The following is an 18379-nucleotide window of genomic DNA, read 5'->3' on the forward strand; positions in this document are numbered from 1 at the left end:
AGATCACCCTGCAGCCCTCTCCCAGCACCAGGACATAGACTCAGCAGTGAGGCTGCACCTGACCCTGACACAGAACAAGGGCTGGCCCTGCCCCAGAAACACTCTGGGGCCCTGCCTCTCTTAAGGTTGCCAACTGTTTAATCACACAAACCCAAACACTCTTGCCCTGCTCCCTGCCCCTAAGGCCACAGCCCTGCCCTATCCCTTTTCAGAGGCCACGTCCCCCACTCACTCCATCCTCCCTCCCTCCATTGCTCACTCTCCCCCACCTTCACTCACTTTCAGCAGGCTGGGGTAGGGGTGGGATGTGGACTCTGGGAGGGAGTTTGGGTGGAGGAGGAAGTTTGGGGTATGGGCTCTGGCAGGGAGCTTGCTTGCGGGCTGCAGACTCTGGGCTGGGGCAAGGGGTTGGGGTGTGGGCTCTGGGAAGGAGTTTAGGTACAAGGTGAGGGTTTGGGGCTGCGGCAGGGGTTGGGGTGTGGGAGTGGTGGAGGGGTGCAAGCTCCGGCCAGGCGGTGCTTACCTCAGGTGGCTCCTGAAAGCAACCAGCACATCCCTCTGACAGCAGCTCCTAGGTAGCAGGGGCCAAAGGGGTCTCCGTGCACTGCCCCTGCCCACAGGCACAGCCCCACAGCTCTCATTCCCAGCCAATGGGAGCTGCGGAGTCGATGCTCTGGGGGAGGGCAGTGCATGGAGACCCTCCTACTACCCTCCCCCCAAGAGCTGCAGGGACATGCGGGCTGCTTCTGGGAGCTATATGGGGCCAGGGCAGGCAGGGAGCCTGCCTTAGCCCTGCTGTGCTGCCAGACTTTTAGTGTTTTGAAATCTCCCAGATTGGCTGCAACAGCCTCTGGGAGATAGAGCCCGATTCCGGGAGATTCCTGGTGAAACCAGGAGGGTTGGCAACCCTAGCACCTCTGCACCAGGCACGGGCAGGCAGGCTCGGTCTGGCAGGATCCAAGTGTGGAGGGGCTTAGTGTGGGTGGGATCCAGGTGTGGGATAAGAGGGTTCTGTGTGGGACAAGCGGGCGTCTCAGTGCAGGGTCTGGGTGCAGCGGGGATTTGGATGCACAGGGGCTCATTGAGGGGTTCTGGGTGAAGGGCAATGGGACTCTTCAGGGGGTCCAGGTGAAGATGGTTGGGGCTCAGCAGGGGACCCTGGGTGAGGGAGGATGGAGTTTGGTGGGGTGGGGGTCTGGGTGCAGCTGGTTAGGCTCAGAGGTGTGGAGGTCTGGGTGCAGCATCTCATCAGGGTAGTCCAGGTGCAGGAGGAATGGGGCTATTGTGGTGGGGGCTCGAGTGTGGGGGGCTTAGCAAGGGGTGGTCTGGGTGCTGGGTCCGGATGCTGGGATGTGGGGCTTGGCTGGGGCATCTGTGTGCAGGGGAGTTCTGGATGCACAGGGGTTGGGCAGATGTGGGAACAGCTCCCCATACAGTGACCCCCTCCTCCCATGGCTAAGGAGCGATGGTGGAAGAAAGTGGGGGCCTGGGGGTGAGGAGTTTCCTACAGCTGGGGGAGATTTCTAGGGGTGAATCTGACGCAGCCCCAGCCACTCCTTGCAGGAGAAGAGGAAGTTATGTCCTCCCTCCCCCAGCCAAGCCAGGACTAGCAGCTGACCCTGGCACAGGGTAGGAGACACCAGCCAGGGTGTCCCCAGCACTGCTCCCGCACCCCACAGTGATTTACCTCTCCGTTGGCTGCTCCGGGTGCCCAAAACGATGCTCCTGCACTACTGGGAAGGGGTACCTGGCTGCTTTTGTTGCTTCCCCATCAGAAAGTCATTTTTTGCAGGGAAGCAAAGAAATCTGTGGGGGACACGAATTCTGCACATGCGCAATAATGGAGAATTCCTCCAGGAGTATATATTGGGCAAAATGATGAAGTCAGTAAACTCTCCACATTCCTTGGTCCATCTGTTCTCTTTTGGTTAGCAAGTGTGTATCTTAACCACTGGGCACCCAGATACCAAAGGCTGGTGTTAGGGGGCTTATTCCTTGACCCACTTACTTCCTTGGTCCTTCTCACATGAACAGAGAGCAACAATATCAAAAGTCCAAAGGTGCAAACAATCGATGTTTATTGGGGTGAACTTCCAGCAAGCATGATTCCAGTTTCCTTCCTTAGTATCCTCCTTCCCAGCTCTGACACCACAGAGCCTTACACCTGTGTCCCTGTTCCCATTCCTGCCCTTAGCCAAACATGATTCCAATTTCCCCACCCCCATTCCCTCCACCCACCCACCCACTTCCTGATTGACTGCAGACTATATAGTAAAATGAATTCTGCTTAGCTATACCTTAACCAATCATTTTACTGAAGTTTAACTAACCAATCCTAACATTGTAACATGATTATTTAACCAATTATATCCCACCACCTTAATTAGTTTACACCCAGCAAAATTAATTTTACAGCAGACAGGAACAATCACAGAACCAGACAGAGATTATGCAGACAAACAATAGTGAAATGGGGACTACAGTGATAGAACAAACACAGAAATGAGGTGAACTGTAGCTCACGAAAGCTTATGCTCAAATAAATGTGTTAGTCTCTAAGGTGCCACAAGTCCTCCTTTTCTTTTTACAGAAATGAGGATTTCACATCCCAGCTATTGATAAGCGAGTTCTTGCCAGACAGGATGCCAGCAAACTAGGTTTCCTTTTACATTTGCTAGGCACTTCCCTTTCTCTGGAGGCAATAGGCATTATCAGGACAGGATTGTATTCCTAACAGCCCAATAGCACCTGATTTCAATGTGACTAGTTTGGCATGTGAGGATGTGAGATGTGACCGTTCGCTTCCCAGCTTATGGCTGCCTCTGCTGCTTAGCCAAAGGCCTTAGCCTAAGAACAGGGCCTCAGACTGTCACAGTAAGAGAAGGACCTTACACTGGCAGACAGTGATTTTGATTCTTTCTTTTATACCTCTAGAACTAGCCAAGTGATAAGAATACACCTCAATTCTTAGCGTATAGGCCTTCACAGACAGGCCTGAATATCTATATCCTAAGAGCTGGTACAGTGAGATCCAGGTCTATGATTGGGGTTCTAAGCACTACTTCAATACTGCTTCTAAGACTTTAGAGCAGAGGTGAGCAAACTACGGCCCGCGGACCACATCCGGCCCATGCGACCATCCTGCCTGGCCCTTGAGCTCCCGGCCAGGGAGGCTAGCCCCCGGCCCCTCCCCTGCTGTCCCCCCTCCCCCGCAGCCTCAGCTCACTGTGCCGCCAGCGCTCTGTGGCGTGGCTGCCAGTCCTGCTTCTCTGAGCAGCATGGTAAGGGAGCGGGGGGCCGGGGGGAGGGGTTGGATAAGGGGCAGGGGGTCCCAGGGGGCAGTCAGGGGACAGGGAGTAGGGGGCGGTTGGATGGGGCAGAGGTTTGGGGGGGCAGTCAGAGGACGGGGAACAGGGGGGGTTGGGGGTATGGATAAGGGTCAGGGTAGTCAGGGGACAGGGAGCGGGAGGGGAGGGGGTTGGATGGGTCAGGGGTTCTGAGGGGGGCAGTCAGGAGGCGGGAAGTGGGAGGGGGAGGATAGGAGGCGGGGCCAGGCTGTTTGGGGAGGCACAGCCTTCCCTACCCGGCCCTCCATACAGTTTCGCAACCCCAATGTGGCCCTCAGGCCAAAAAGTTTGCCCACCCCTGCTTTCGAGCTTGTCTGGCAGGAGGCAAGATTCCACACCTAACTGAATCCAACTCAATTCCTGGAAGTGCAATAACCCTGCCAAGGCACTGTGTTATTCCATCCAATAGGGGCTCCACATTCCTGGCTGGAGAGTCTTTTCAGCCCTTAAAAAAAGAACAGGAGGACTTGTGGCACCTTAGAGACTAACAAATTTATTTGAGCATAAGCTTTCGTGAGCTACAGCTCACTTCATCAGATGCATAGAATGGAACATATAGTAAGATATATATATATATACATACAGATAAGTTGGAAGTTGCCATACAAACTGTGAGAGGCTAATTAATTACGATGCGCTATTATCAGCAGGAGAAAAAAAAACTTTTGTAGTGATAATCAAGATGGCCCATTTCAGACAGTTGACAAGAAGGTGTGAAGATACTTAACATGGGGAAATAGATTCAATTTGTGTAATGACCCAGCCACTCCCAGTCTTTATTCAAACCCAAGTTAATGGTATCTAGTTGGCATATTAATTCAAGCTCAGCAGTTTCTCTTTGGAGTCTGTTTTTGAAGTTTTTTTTCCCTGCTGATAATAGCTCATCTTAACTAATTAGCCTCTCACAGTTTGTATGGCAACTTCCACCTTCTCTGTATGTATATATATATATATATATATTTTTCTTACTATATGTTCCATTCTATGCATCTGATGAAGCCCACAAAAGCTTATGCTCTAATAAATTTGTTAGTCTCTAAGGTGCCACAAGTACTCCTGTTCTTTTTGCAGATACAGACTAACACAGCCGCTACTCTGAAACTTTTCAGCCCTTAGCTTCTTAACTTAAATCTAGTGAAACAAGGAGCTCACCCTGCTGCTCAGAACAACAAGAAGGAGCACAGCCTGTGGATAAGCACCTAACTACAAAAATGTTACCCTTCAACTTAGACCTTAGGAGATAAGAACTGCCCTTTATCACCAGTCATAAAACAAAAAGCATGTCTGCCTCCCCATAACAACCCCCTTTCCACAAACCTAATAATATCAGTTGCCTGATACAGAAAACATATCTAAAAGGGGAAATCAATAATCCTCTTGGGATGTAGATGTTTATTCTCATCAACCACATTTTGTCCTGTAAGAAAACACATGATTAACTGGTTTCAGAGTAGCAGCCATGTTAGTCTGTATCCGCAAAAAGAACAGGAGTACTTGTGGCATCCAATGAAGTGGGCTGCAGCCCATGAAAGCTTATGCTCAAATAAATTCGTTCGTTTCTCAGGTGCCACAAGTACTCCTGTTCTTTTTACATGATTAACTGGCATGCAGTCAGATTGTTCTATGACCTTCATTAGCAGCACCAAATTCTACTAACTTTTCACTAGCTGCTGTAAATGAAACAAAGACATTATGGATCTAAGATTTCTGGCTACAAACCTGAATAAACAACAGCAAAGTGGCTTAGTGACTGTTACTGAAACCACACTGTGTGTCACTGCCTCAGGGAAATAACTATTTAATTCAATAAACAGCTGTGAACTGCACATAGATCAGAGATGAAGGTAAATTTCTTATTTCATTTTCAACACGGGTGCTGCAGTAAGAGATCTTCCATTGACTGCTCCTGTCTGAACTAAGGCAGTAGCTCTGCTGTTCGGTTACTTTGACATTCAGCAGCAACTTCAACATCACCCTAGCTAGACCTGACCTCCAAGAACCGTGTTCACTTGGCCTTAAGACCAGAAAGGCTCTTCCTCTAAGCTTTCTTCTGTCATATGAATTATACGTCTTCCGAGAAAAAGAAAGCACTGCTAGCTCTGTTCTCAGCCTGCATGTCAAACACTGTAGGACATAATGCCCTCCATTTCTACCTACTTTTGGGGTGTTGTGGGGGTTTTTTGCAGCCAAATGTCATTTTAGCTTACCCTCTTCAATTCTCCCAAAAATAAATCTGCTTGTTTAACAGAATAAATGAGACTGGAAAGGCCATCATATTAACTGTATTACCTACCTGATCCTTTGGGGAAGGGATCATGATCGTAAAACAACTTTGTGGTGTTTATTATATCTTATAAATGCACACAGGGATTGTGCTGGGTGTATATTTTAGACATCCAAAAATCCAGTAAATAACCCTAATGCACACCATAAAAAGAGGTTGTGATCATCCTCTGTTTACAAATTACCACCCATTTTCCTGAAATAAACATGACTACCTTCTTAAAAACTCAATGTGGATCAGAGCCATGGAGTTTGGATCACAGTTTAAACTTTCCCAAAATGTAGGTGTATTTGGACTTGTGATTCTGGCTCATGGTAGAGACATGCCCAAGCTGTAAAGTTTGGAACTATATCCAGATTCCAATTTTTGCTGAAGTTTGGCTCTGATCCTGCAACTGGATCCATGTGGGTGAACCTTTACAATATAGAGTTCTATGGAAGTCACAGATGCTCTACATAAGTGCAACGGTCCACTCAGATGGATCCAGTTACAGGCTGGGGACCTGTGTGTATCTATATGTGATAATAAACAGGGGAGAAATTCAAGCCACTGTTCACTTCAGGCCCATCTCTAACACAAATCACATGATCCGGTCTTTTCTTGGTTTTATTCTTCTGCAGGGGGACATGAATAAGTGTTCACATCACACTCCCAGTCAGAAACTGGCCTGAACCAGGAAAGCTAATGATCCAACCAGTGAACCAAATTCAGTGATGAATCCTGGTCATGTGCTGCCTGAGGCACACTGCGCATACACTAAGAAGATTCTTCAAGTGAATTCTTCCAAAAGAAAACAGATGGAAAATACCAAATGGGAAACCAAAGGAACTAGTGACGACAACCAAAAATGACACAGAAAAATTGTTATAGCACATGGTCTCATAAAATGTAAAGCAGACTAAATGAACTTGATAATGTAATCCACCTAGCAAATGGCAAACCACTCTGTTTCAATACCTCAATCACCAGTGACATAACAATCTGTTATCTTTATAGCAAAGGAAGAAAGCAATGTACAGAAACCAGGGATCATATTCTGAGACATTAAATTAACATAGCAAGATGTATAAAGATATATTTTACAATCATATAATGTACAACCCCAAGATTGCTGATACTTGAAGGAGTTAAAACACATTAAGCATAGCTTACAAGGTAGGTATCATTATTCAACCTCTCCTCATTTGAATCCCAACATAAGATTTACTTCTACTGTGATGTCTACACATTATTAGCTAATCAAGATTAGGTAAAGAGGTGATTGGGGAGAGTATGCATAAACAACATGTATTATTACTTAAGAACAGCCATACTGGGTCAGACCAAAGGTTCATCTAGCCCAATATCCTTTCTTCCAACAGTGGCCAATGCCAGGTTCCCCAGAGGGAATGAAGTGAACAGGAATCATCAAGTGAACCATTCCCTGTATTAAAAGACATGAAATGATCACGACCTATGCCAGTCCTCCCCTTCACCACTTTGTTTGTATGTTGCACCCTTTCCCGACACAGACTCTTTGTCTGTCTTTTTGCCACAAAGATCTTACAATCCAAAGACTGTTTCTTCTAATACATCTGTACTGTGCCTCACACACTGTGAATGTTAATGTGATATAAGTAATAATAATTCATAAAATACATATTTTTACTCAGCACCTCTGTTTGGATCAAATTAAATTTAATAAAATTATGTGATTTCTGAGGTTAAACATCTTGGATTCAGGATACAGTCTGCATTTTGATGTGAAGCAAAAATCACAAGGCAGGGCTAATTATTATTATTCCTAGATTTTTAAACTAGAAGAGACCATTAGATCATCTAGTCTGATCTCCTGTATAACACAGGACTTAGAATTTCATCCAAATATTCTTGTATTGAGCCCAGTAACTTGTGTTTGACTAAGGATATCTTCCCAAAAGGCACCAGTCTTGATTTGAAGACTTTAACAGACGGAGATTCCACCACTTCCCTTGGTAGTTTTTTCCAATGGTTAAATCAAAACCAGGGAGATTTGAACTCACAACCCCAGTTTACATGACCAGTATTCTAACCCCCTGTATTTATTATTTTTTTCACATTAAGAATCTAGATAACACTGATGCAAAAAGACTCAGCAAGCCATGTTTGGACTCTGCAGAGAAGAGCACCTAACACAAAACTATGTGGCATGGTACAGCTGATCCTATGGAGAATGACAGGTTTCAGAGTAACAGAGTAACCTGAAGCAAATACTCACCAACAACCACATACCACACAACAGAACCACTAACCCAGGAACTTATCCTTGCAACAAAACCCGTTGCCAACTGTGCCCACATATCTATTCAGGGGACACCATCACAGGGCCTAATAACATCAGCCACACTATCAGAGGCTCGTTCACTTGCACATCCACCAATGTGATATATGCCATCATGTGCCAGCAATGCCCCTCTGCCATTTACATTGGTCAAACTGGACAGTCTCTACGTAAAAGAATAAATGGACACAAATCAGATGTCAAGAATTATAACATTCATAAACCAGTCGGAGAACACTTCAATCTCTCTGGTCACGCAATCACAGACATGAAGGTCGCTATCTTAAAATAAAAAAACTTCAAATCCAGACTCCAGCGAGAAACTGCTGAATTGGAATTCATTTGCAAATTGGATACTATTAATTTAGGCTTAAATAGAGACTGGGAGTGGCTAAGTCATTATGCAAGGTAGCCTATTTCCCCTTGTTTTTTCCTCCCCCCCCCCCAAATGTTCTGGTTTGACTTGGATTTAAACTTTGAGAGTGGTCAGTTTGGATGAGCTATTACCAGCAGGAGAGTGAGTTTGTGTGTGTATGGGGGTGGGGGGGTGAGAAAACCTGGATTTGTGCTGGAAATGGCCCACCTTGATTATCATGCACATTGTAGGGAGAGTGGTCTCTTTGGATGAGCTATTACCAGCAGGATAGTGAGTTTGTGTGTGTGGTTTTTGGGAGGGGGGTGAGGGGGTGAGAGAACCTGGATTTGTGCAGGAAATGGCCCAACTTGATTATCATGCACATTGTGTAGAGAGTTGTCACTTTTGATGGGCTATCACCAGCAGGAGAGTGAATTTGTGTGGGGGGGTGGAGGGTGAGAAAACCTGGATTTGTGCTGGAAATGGCCCAACTTGATGATCACTTTAGATAAGCTATTACCAGCAGGACAGTGGGGTGGGAGGAGGTATTGTTTCATATTCTCTGTGTGTATATAAAGTCTGCTGCAGTTTCCACGGTATGCATCCGATGAAGTGAGCTGTAGCTCACGAAAGCTCATGCTCAAATAAATTGGTTAGTCTCTAAGGTGCCACAAGTACTCCTTTCCTATGGAGAATGATTCAGAAAGAAGTGTCACTTTACACGTTATTCAATTCTTTCTGCCTGACTATTACCACTCAAAAAACAGTGTCATTCACTGTTTTGTGACCAGCCTCCCACCCACCTCCCCTTAATGGTCCTTTTGCAGTGCTTTAAATAAATACCAGATAATATCAAACACTTCAAAGCACAAACTAGATAGTACTACCAGGTTCACTAGATGTAACTGTAGTCAAATGTATTAAAATAAGAAATCCACTGGACAAATAAATCTACATGCTTTAGTTTATGTCACCCCAATGTATGATGACGCTCTTTTTTAGAGACTATCAGTTACAACACTTAATCTGCCAAAGGAATACGGTTCCTGTTCAGAAAAGTGTTAAAGAGATCACCCCACTGGCAACAAAAGGCTTGATCCTGCAAGGTGCTCAGTGCCCTGAGTTCCCACTGACTTTGGTGAAAGTCGAGGATACTCAGTAGCTGGCAGGATTGGGCCTAAAGAGAACAAGCTCCCAACCCAGCGACTGGGTCTCACATTGCAAGCATTGTCCAGACAGTCCATAACCTAACAAAATTTCAGAATGCTAATGACATCTGGAAATCAGTCAGAGCAGCAGCACTTCCTGGTCTTGTATCCTGAAACAAAAGCTTTCATCGCTGTGAAACTATCTACACCTGACTCTCTTTTTATGCCTATTAGATTCACTTCCTATTCTGTCTGGAAAGCATTGCGGTATTCATTAATAATATAACTAGTATAAAATAAATAATAAAAAAATACTACGAAAGGCACAGTGACGGGCTGCCAATATTTTAACAAACACCTACAAAAATGTGTAGGTAAGGTGGCTTGTGATAAGACCCTTTCACTACAGTCAAGTTTGCTTCCAGAGGAGAGGGCGGAGGGGCTGCAGAATCTATTCATTTGATTTCCCTTTAAAACAATAACGCTTTCTTATAATCATAAGGAGGCAACACAACATGGCAAACAAGACTTTGTTCAGTGTCCTGGGCTGGAACTTTTTAGAGTTGATTCCTGAAAAATGTGTGAGGTGAGTTTCACTGGCAGCGGCACAAGAAGCAATAAATTACACCTCTGTGGGCCAGCAAAGCCGCTTGTACCTTAAAAGGAGGGATTCATCCTGAGAAAGAACAGACCACTGCTGTCCTTCCTCTGAATTTTCAGCTGAGAGAGAGAGAAAAGCTTTCCATAATAATCAGGCTCCACTGGCACCCTTCTCCTGGAATATGAATCAGCTCATTCCCCGACTGCCCTGGCCTATTAATGGGAGCATGCTCTCTGTCTCTGATTCTAGTTGCTTTGACAAGTAGCCGAACTTTACACCATCAGACAGGGAAAAGAATTTATTTCCCAATTATCTTAAGGGGCCATATTGGGCTGAATTATCTACTTCTTCCCCAAGGGGATCAGACTTGATTACACAATGGCTCAATTATATCTTCTATTTGAAGGAAAAGCATGCAGGAGAAATGCAATCACACCTGGAACAGAGTCACTCTCCTTATATTATTAAGGGTAACGCCTTCCCCTTTGTGGTTACTATTACCTTATGATCTTTACTAGGTTGCCAGATAATGTCAAATTGGGTCAGTTTCCATTACATCACCCAGGGCAAAGCTTGCAATTTGGATTCCTATGTCACAAGCGGAGGGGCTCCAGCCCGCTTTAGATATTTATTGCAACAGAAAGGCTTGCCAATCCACACAAAATTGTTTCCTATTTCTCTCATTGTATCCTGCCTGGCCTCCTAGTTTTACTGGTAGGACTGCTGCTGGACCTATCCTCCCATCCTTTTGTGATGGTCCTGCCCCCATGCATTTGCTACATGCACATTCTCTCTTCAGGTGACATTTTAACTCATTTGGGCATATGTGATTTAGAAAAGGAGAACGGAGATCACAAGTCTGGCTCAGGAAGTCACAATCCTTGAAGATCTAATTCTAGAAGGGTCCCTGGAATTCCAGTTCCAAGAGCCTACAGCAGGTGGGGCCAGTTGCCAAAGCAATATAGCTTAGATTGGAAGAGATGGGTCAACGTAGTTATATTATATAATACAGATTAGTATTTATACCATGGTCACAGGCATCACACACTTAGCATCTATACAGCTCTTTTAATTTGTAGGTCTTAAAGCACAAAGGTGGGTATGTGTCGTTATTCTACCTTTACAGATGGGAAAACTAAGGCACAAGAGGCGAAGCTAACATTCTCAAACCTGGGGGCCTAGCACTAGGCTCCTAAGTCTATATTTAGTCATTTATAGAGAAATGATCTTGATCCCAGAAATGGTGAGCACCTGCAGCAACCTGTGATTTCAACGCGAAACGTAGGGCTGAGCTCTCATGGAAGTCAGGCTGTTTCTATTTAAATGCCTAAATACAGATTAAGAAGCTTAACTTTGGGCACCTAGGTTTAAAAATGTCGGCCCTGAGGGACTTGGTGAACGCCACAGAGTCAGTTGCAAAGCTCGGAAGAAAGCCTAGTCTTGCGGCTCTGTGTTCATTTCACTCAGAGCATAGCTGACAGCTGGTTGGCATCAGCTATCACACTGTCCTGGGCCAACTTATAAAATCATACTAGTTAGAGATGGATTTTTTCCTATCTACCTGTTAATGCAGACTTGTTCATAGCAGTATATGGTGAAATCCACACTAAGGGCCACACCTTTATTTCTTGTTAAAGACAGATTTAAGTAATGAATTCAATATTTAGCATCACTTTCTGACCTTTTTACTCACAATGAGTAGTATCTTACTCCTTTAGTCCCACTGATTTCAATTTAACTGAATTCAGGTACTATTAAGGTTGGCAGTGTCACAGTTTCAGGATAATTGCACTTATATTCCCCACCTCCATGGTCCGCTCCAGGAGTTCACAGTCAGGTCTTCAGCCATGACCTGTCTCTGGACAGGGATCCTTGTCCCACTCCCTACTGACCAAGTGGCCTTAAATCTTCTCAGCCCCCTTCCACACACTGTGATATCCCCAGCAAGCCAGTCTGCCTAATGGCCAGCACCTGTACATTGCTTTCCTGCTGAAGGCTATGAACAGTGTATTGCCAAAAGTTACGTGTTACCCCACAGCTCTTTCTAAGCAAGCACATTTATTCTTAAGCATTACAGAGAACACATATTAAAAAACAATCAACATATTTAAAACACACATTAAACATACCTGAAGTCACCCATTAGTCTTATGGGGCCCTAGTTGGCCAAAGTTCTTCCAACTCTTCTGCAAGGGTTGGAGCGCCCCATGGACAGAAGTTACAAGTGTAACTCTGGAGTAATTCCTCTGAAGTCCATGGAACTGCTGTGATTTTACATCAATGTAACTGTATGCAGAATTTGGCCCCAGATTTCTAATTTCTCCCCATTTTTCTTTCTTGAATCCTAACTTTGTGTTATTATGAATACAATCCCTTTCTAAGGGCTATACTGGACCATCGGTTTTTAACAAGAACTCTCCACTGGTTTCTCTGGGCACTTCCAGTAAAAAATGGATGGTAGGCTGTGGCTTTGTGTAACCTCTGAAAATGCAACAGAAAATGGCACCAACAAGGATATAAAACTCAGGAATTTTTTTAATCATGTAAAATTTTAAGGTGCCACAAGTACTCCTTTTCTTTTTGCGAATACAGACTAACACGGCTGCTACTCTGAAACCTGTATTTTATTTTAGTGGCTTTTGTGTTTTGGCTGAATAGGTTTGGCTGGTGCTTTATAAACTAGAGCACTATAAGAGTGTTAAGTACTTGTTAATGAGTACAGAAGAACTTCCTGACACTCAGACAGCTGTGCATTAAAGATCTGATCCAATGCCCACTGAAAGTGATGGAAAGATTACCACTGACTCCAGAGAGCACTGAATAAGTTATAACAAAGAGACCAAATCCAGTACACATGTATAAATAAATCGGAGCCTGGGCCATCGCTATTTCAGTCAAAAGAATTTGAGGCAATTACATTTTCCTTCTTCCATAAGCCCATCCATAAATAATGTTGGAGAGAAAGATTCTGTTTTTAACAGTAGTCAGTTTAGCATAGACTTAATACTGATGCATTTTCAGCCTTTGGGGAGTTTGTTCATCATCTGTTATAGATATTGCGGCAATAGAAGCCATCACAATGCATACAGCATTCTGATGCAATGCCCCCCCCCCCCCCGTCCCCCATCAGGCAACAGAGAACACTGAGGCATGCTCATGAGACTTCTGTATTTTTTAAAACAATATCAGATATGTGGAGTGAACATACTGGAGTGCTTCTTAATCCTGATATCACAATTGCTCCTGCCCTGCAATTAGAAGTCCATCTTGCAAAGCCAGATTGGTTCCTAATTATTCTAGTGTAGAGCTTTGTCAAATGTAGGCTACTGGCCATATTATGCCCTCACTACTCACATGAAGCTGACATAAAGAGTGAAATCCTGGCCCCACTAAAGTCAGTGGTAAAACTCCCCATGACTTCAGTTGGATCTGAATTTTACCTTAAGTGTCTAATAGACATTCAGGTCTCAAACTTAGCCTTTACTATTCAAACACACAGGTGTTTATATAATCAGCCTTGTCAGGTCCACTGTTGAGAGGAAAAACCTTCACCAGTCCATATTTGACTCCTGGTTTAAAAGTGAGCTGGGGTTTCTTAATTGTAACGTGAGTGTAATCCTCTGAAAAGATCCCAGGCTTAAATGCCTGTATTTCTCTATTTACCCACCAAAAAACAAAAACAAAAACAAAAAAAGGCATGACAAATAGAGTGAGGTGTGTGCTGTGTAAAAATACATTTGCCTATCTTTCATAAGCATTCAGTTCACATTTCAGTTAATAGAGGTGGACAGTTTGCTTTCAAAAAAGGAGTCGTGTGAACCAGTAAAGATTTTTCCTTTCAGCAATTTGCATCTGACCAACCCGTTTACACAGAACATCCTGTTTGGATCAAGAGTTGGAGACCTGAATATCTTCATCAGATTCTTTGGGACAGATCCTTAGTCAGTGTTCTGTTGACGTTAATGGAGCTACATGGATTTACAGCAGCTGAGGATATGGTCCCTTATGTCAGCTGCATGTGGGTATTGGAGGCACAATATACCCCTTCGCCTACTTTCCAAAAACTTCTACACTACAAAAACTAGGAAATAATCTAGCTTTGCAACACAGACATCTAATTACAGGGTGGGAGCACTCATGATATCAGGACTGAGCAGTGCTCCAGGGTGTACACCGCACGTATTTGATACCATGAACAGTACAGAGAGAAGTCTCAGTGCTCTCTGCTGATTGTAAAGGGTGTGTTGTATCATGCCTCTGCTAACCTGGATAAAATTTTAAACAAAATTTACCCCTCTTTCTCCTGCTCAATTAGCTCTTGAAAGATCCTCATCTTGCCACTTATAACTGTGACACCTGATTGAAGAGGTCTGCACAGATGTAAGCAAGGTATTAGGGCATGAAGTTTCATGGTTAAATGGGGAGAACATGGCTCACTTGGGTCTAAGAAAACAACACACTTTGAGCACAATAAACAAGTTCTACATCATTTGAAATTCATGGATTTCCATTGAGTTATTTCTGACTTACATTGATGTAACTGAGTGGAGAATGAGGTTCTTTGTATGCTTTCAAAGGCCCTGATTCTGCCACCCTTACTTATTCTGAACATTACCTTACTCCATGAGAAGTCTCACTGTAGCCCATGGAGCTACACTTTTGTAAGAGGAGAACCAGACCCAGAATCTGAAAATATTTCTTTCACTTACTTGTCAATACTGGAGTTCAGGATTTTATGTCTCCTTTTATGCTCTGATTTTGTTGGTTGAGGTTTTGCAACGGTTGCAGAGGAAACATGAAACCCTGAGTTCAGGATTGCAGTTAATGCTGTCAAACCTGCAACTGCAAGTCAAGAACACACACAAATGTTACTAAATGTTTACTAATCATATTCCAGTGTTTTGTGGTGTTGGATATACACTGTTTCCTGCTGGCTGAGATAACAACTTGTGACTCCTGATGAAGTAGGATTGCGCCTTTTTTATCATGAGACAGAGGAAGATGGTAGGTTTATTTAAATGAAACCTCCATCCTCAATTTCACTAATTCTCTCCACAATCACATGCATCAACTTGGATGTATTATTTATTCTCTTCCACCTTCAGCTGCAACGGTATCCAAGCTCAAGCAAAATGCATGGCATAAGCATGTGGCAGATGGAAAAGACATGCGCACGCTGAATCTAGGGTCTTGCAGACGTGCGCCCCAGCTGAATGATTTTGTAGGTGCTCCCAGATGTGTCTGAATCATTTATCTAGGGTTTGTCAGGAAATATATTGGAATGTCTGTCAAATTCTGTGAATGAGAGATTGGAGGTTCATGTACACAAAAGTGTGTGCAATTGTTTGCCTAACTTTGTGTGTTTGTGCATTTACTGCAATTGGGGATTTGCACTTGCAAAGGGCTAGTCAGGGATCTAAATGGGCTATTGTTTGGCGAAACATTTGATACTAATTGCTCGTGCAAAGTAAGTGAGCAGTTGCATGTGCATTCTGCACAAAGAATCACCCAAAATGCAGCCCATCAAACCTGCACATATATTTTTCTAACAATCTGAGATCTCATTCATTCCTTTCTTTTTACAAGGTCTTGCAGTTCACTTTTAGAAAGGAAATAAGCCACTGGTTCATCCTTAGTCCTTAGATCATTTTACACCATTTTCCCCCCATGGGTTTAAACTTAATGTAGTATATATGTTTTCACAGCTATTAAGTTAAGAGTCTGACACACTGAACACTGCTTTGTTTGCAGTGACACCTACTGGTAGAAACAGGCGGCAAAGACTAAGATCTGCCCCTTCTATTCACCACATTACCTATTGTTTTTCTTCCTTCTCCATGGCAAGTCCTCTGTCAAGCATTTGTGCCCAGTTGAAGTCTCTCATTCACTGAGTTAATATAAAGCTATTTATTATGCTTTTTGCAGATTCATTACCATCCTTATCATGGAAGAAAATGATGATCCCTGCCACTACAAGTGTATGTGTGGAGTGATTGCAAAATCCTGTTCTATTAGTAATAATAATTTTGAATACCTGAAAGTATGCTAGGCACTTCTCACAAACAAGTAGACATGTTCTCTGTCCTGAAGAACTTACAGTCCACATTGTCATGACCCTGGGTTTCCTACAAGACAGTCTCAGATACCTGCAGCCATCATCAAGCTTCTTACTTGGAAATTTTACCTCAGGGCACTCTTCCCTCTGTTCCCTCTTACAAGGATCTTGGCCTTAGGAGCAGGGGTCTCTGATAGGTATGGTCAGTGTTCTTCAAAGGCCGCTGCAGAAATCACCCTTCAACACAGCTCCACTGCAGATTGAATTAATAAACTTGTAATTTGTTATTTTCCATTAAAAGCTATGAACTCCGGTACTGATCTGAAAGTGCCCACTGTCCTTTTCAAGCCCCGCAAAGTCTTATTTCATACCCTAGTTTAGGCTTCCTTTCCATAAACCACAGAGTCCAGTGTTCTCTTAATCTGGTCTCCACACCACCCTCTCAGCAGCCCAGACCGCCATCATCCCCGATGGACAGTCTCAGGAGCCAGAGAACTTTCTTGGCAACTTCCATGAGCCCAGACCAAACCGCCTACAGCTGGCAATTCTCCACACTCACTCCTCCAATGAACTTTTGAACCAACATTCTGGAATGGCTCATAGCAACCCAATGGGCCTCACAGAGTCTTTAGGTTTCAAGCCACTACCTGAACTCTACCCATATATTTTACTTCCCACATACCTCACACCTAAAATAATATAAACACAACACATACCCTAACATTCTCCACACTGCCTGGCGAAGAAATCTTATGAATTCTAACATAACCATCATTTAGAATCCAGGCACCAAAACCCACCCTGGGACTGAGGCCCATGCCATCAGAGGTCAGGCAATGGGGTACAATTTCAGTTCAATTTTATAATACTTTATTGGCCTGACAAACTATACAAATGTTGTCAATGTACGAAGACCAAACAGAAAACTTCAATTACTTGCCTTGCCTTGCTAATGAGAATACTGTGTATTATTTTTACTATCTACTATTCAAAGACTAACAACAATTATTAAGTATCAATTACACAACCTGCAACCATTGCCTACTAATCAAATCAAAATAACTGGACAACTAGAAATGAGCCTTTTGGTCAAAGTACAGCCATTTAAAACAGTATCATTTTGATAAATAAGGTGTTTTCTGATTGGCTTAACCACAAAACAAATTTGTTCCGCAATCAATCCAATCCCAGTAATTGTCACTGTAGTGTATTAATGCAGATCAGAAAAACAAACATGTTCTTGAATTATCTGTTTCTTCTATTGGTATTTCAATCAGAAGGTAAAGTGGAAAGGAAGTCACAGGCATATAATGCTATCAGGGAATAAATATCTTTCACTTTGAAAACGAATGCATCTGCTTCACCAGTCAGTGTTACCAGTAAGTTGGCTACCTCCTCTTTGCATTGGCTTTGATTCAGCAGTGAGAGAGGATGACTTTGATTCCATGTCCTAGTGCGCCTACATCATTCCAGCCTAAAGGTTTATTTATTCATCCATCCATTCAGTCTAATTGCAATGGAGTAGTATTCAAACAAGGACTCAATATGCGACAGCAGACATCCATACAAACTACCCTAGCCTTCGGTTCTGTTCTTGTTATTACCAAGGCCCCATGTATTCTGTGGCAAGCTGGACCTAAATCATGCAGGAAGATCCTAGGTTTCTGCAGGGCACTGGCGCAATATACTGGAAATTCTGCAGCAGCTTTATTTAAATATTTTAATGGAGTGTTTTGACTAATTAAATATGATACTGAATAATCAACTTACTTCAATAACTGTGGTATTACTTTGACATTTAACTACCCAATTGGGGCGGCAGTTTAGGATTGTGGGGTGCAACAGTATATTTGTTGGCTATTTCTGTTAAAGTGATCAGCAGTGAAATAGTTAATTGAGTTGTCATTTACATTATCATCTTTAGGTTTCAGAGTCAACACCCACTGAGAGGAATAAGGCAGTTCACATCTCCCAGAGCTATTGTCTCAATCTGTCTGCAGAGTCAGGAACACAACACTCCATTGGTTTACATGTGTTTCCTGTTTTTAAGGTTTTCTTCACAGTCATGAGGCCTAGAAGCATTTTTTTTAAATGAACACTTAGATACCAAGGCAAGGGGTGGATCCAGAGCAGATTATGTGACATGGAATCATAGAATACACTCAGAACTGATTAGGGACCATCTTTTTGTCCTGTGTTCATACAGCACCTAGCACAGTGGGGTACTGGACCATGACTGGGACTACTAGATGCTACCAAAATATCAATAATAAATAATAACTATTATTAT

This window comes from Caretta caretta, chromosome 2 (assembly GCF_965140235.1).
Source record: "Caretta caretta isolate rCarCar2 chromosome 2, rCarCar1.hap1, whole genome shotgun sequence".
Taxonomy (NCBI): Eukaryota; Metazoa; Chordata; order Testudines; family Cheloniidae; genus Caretta; species Caretta caretta.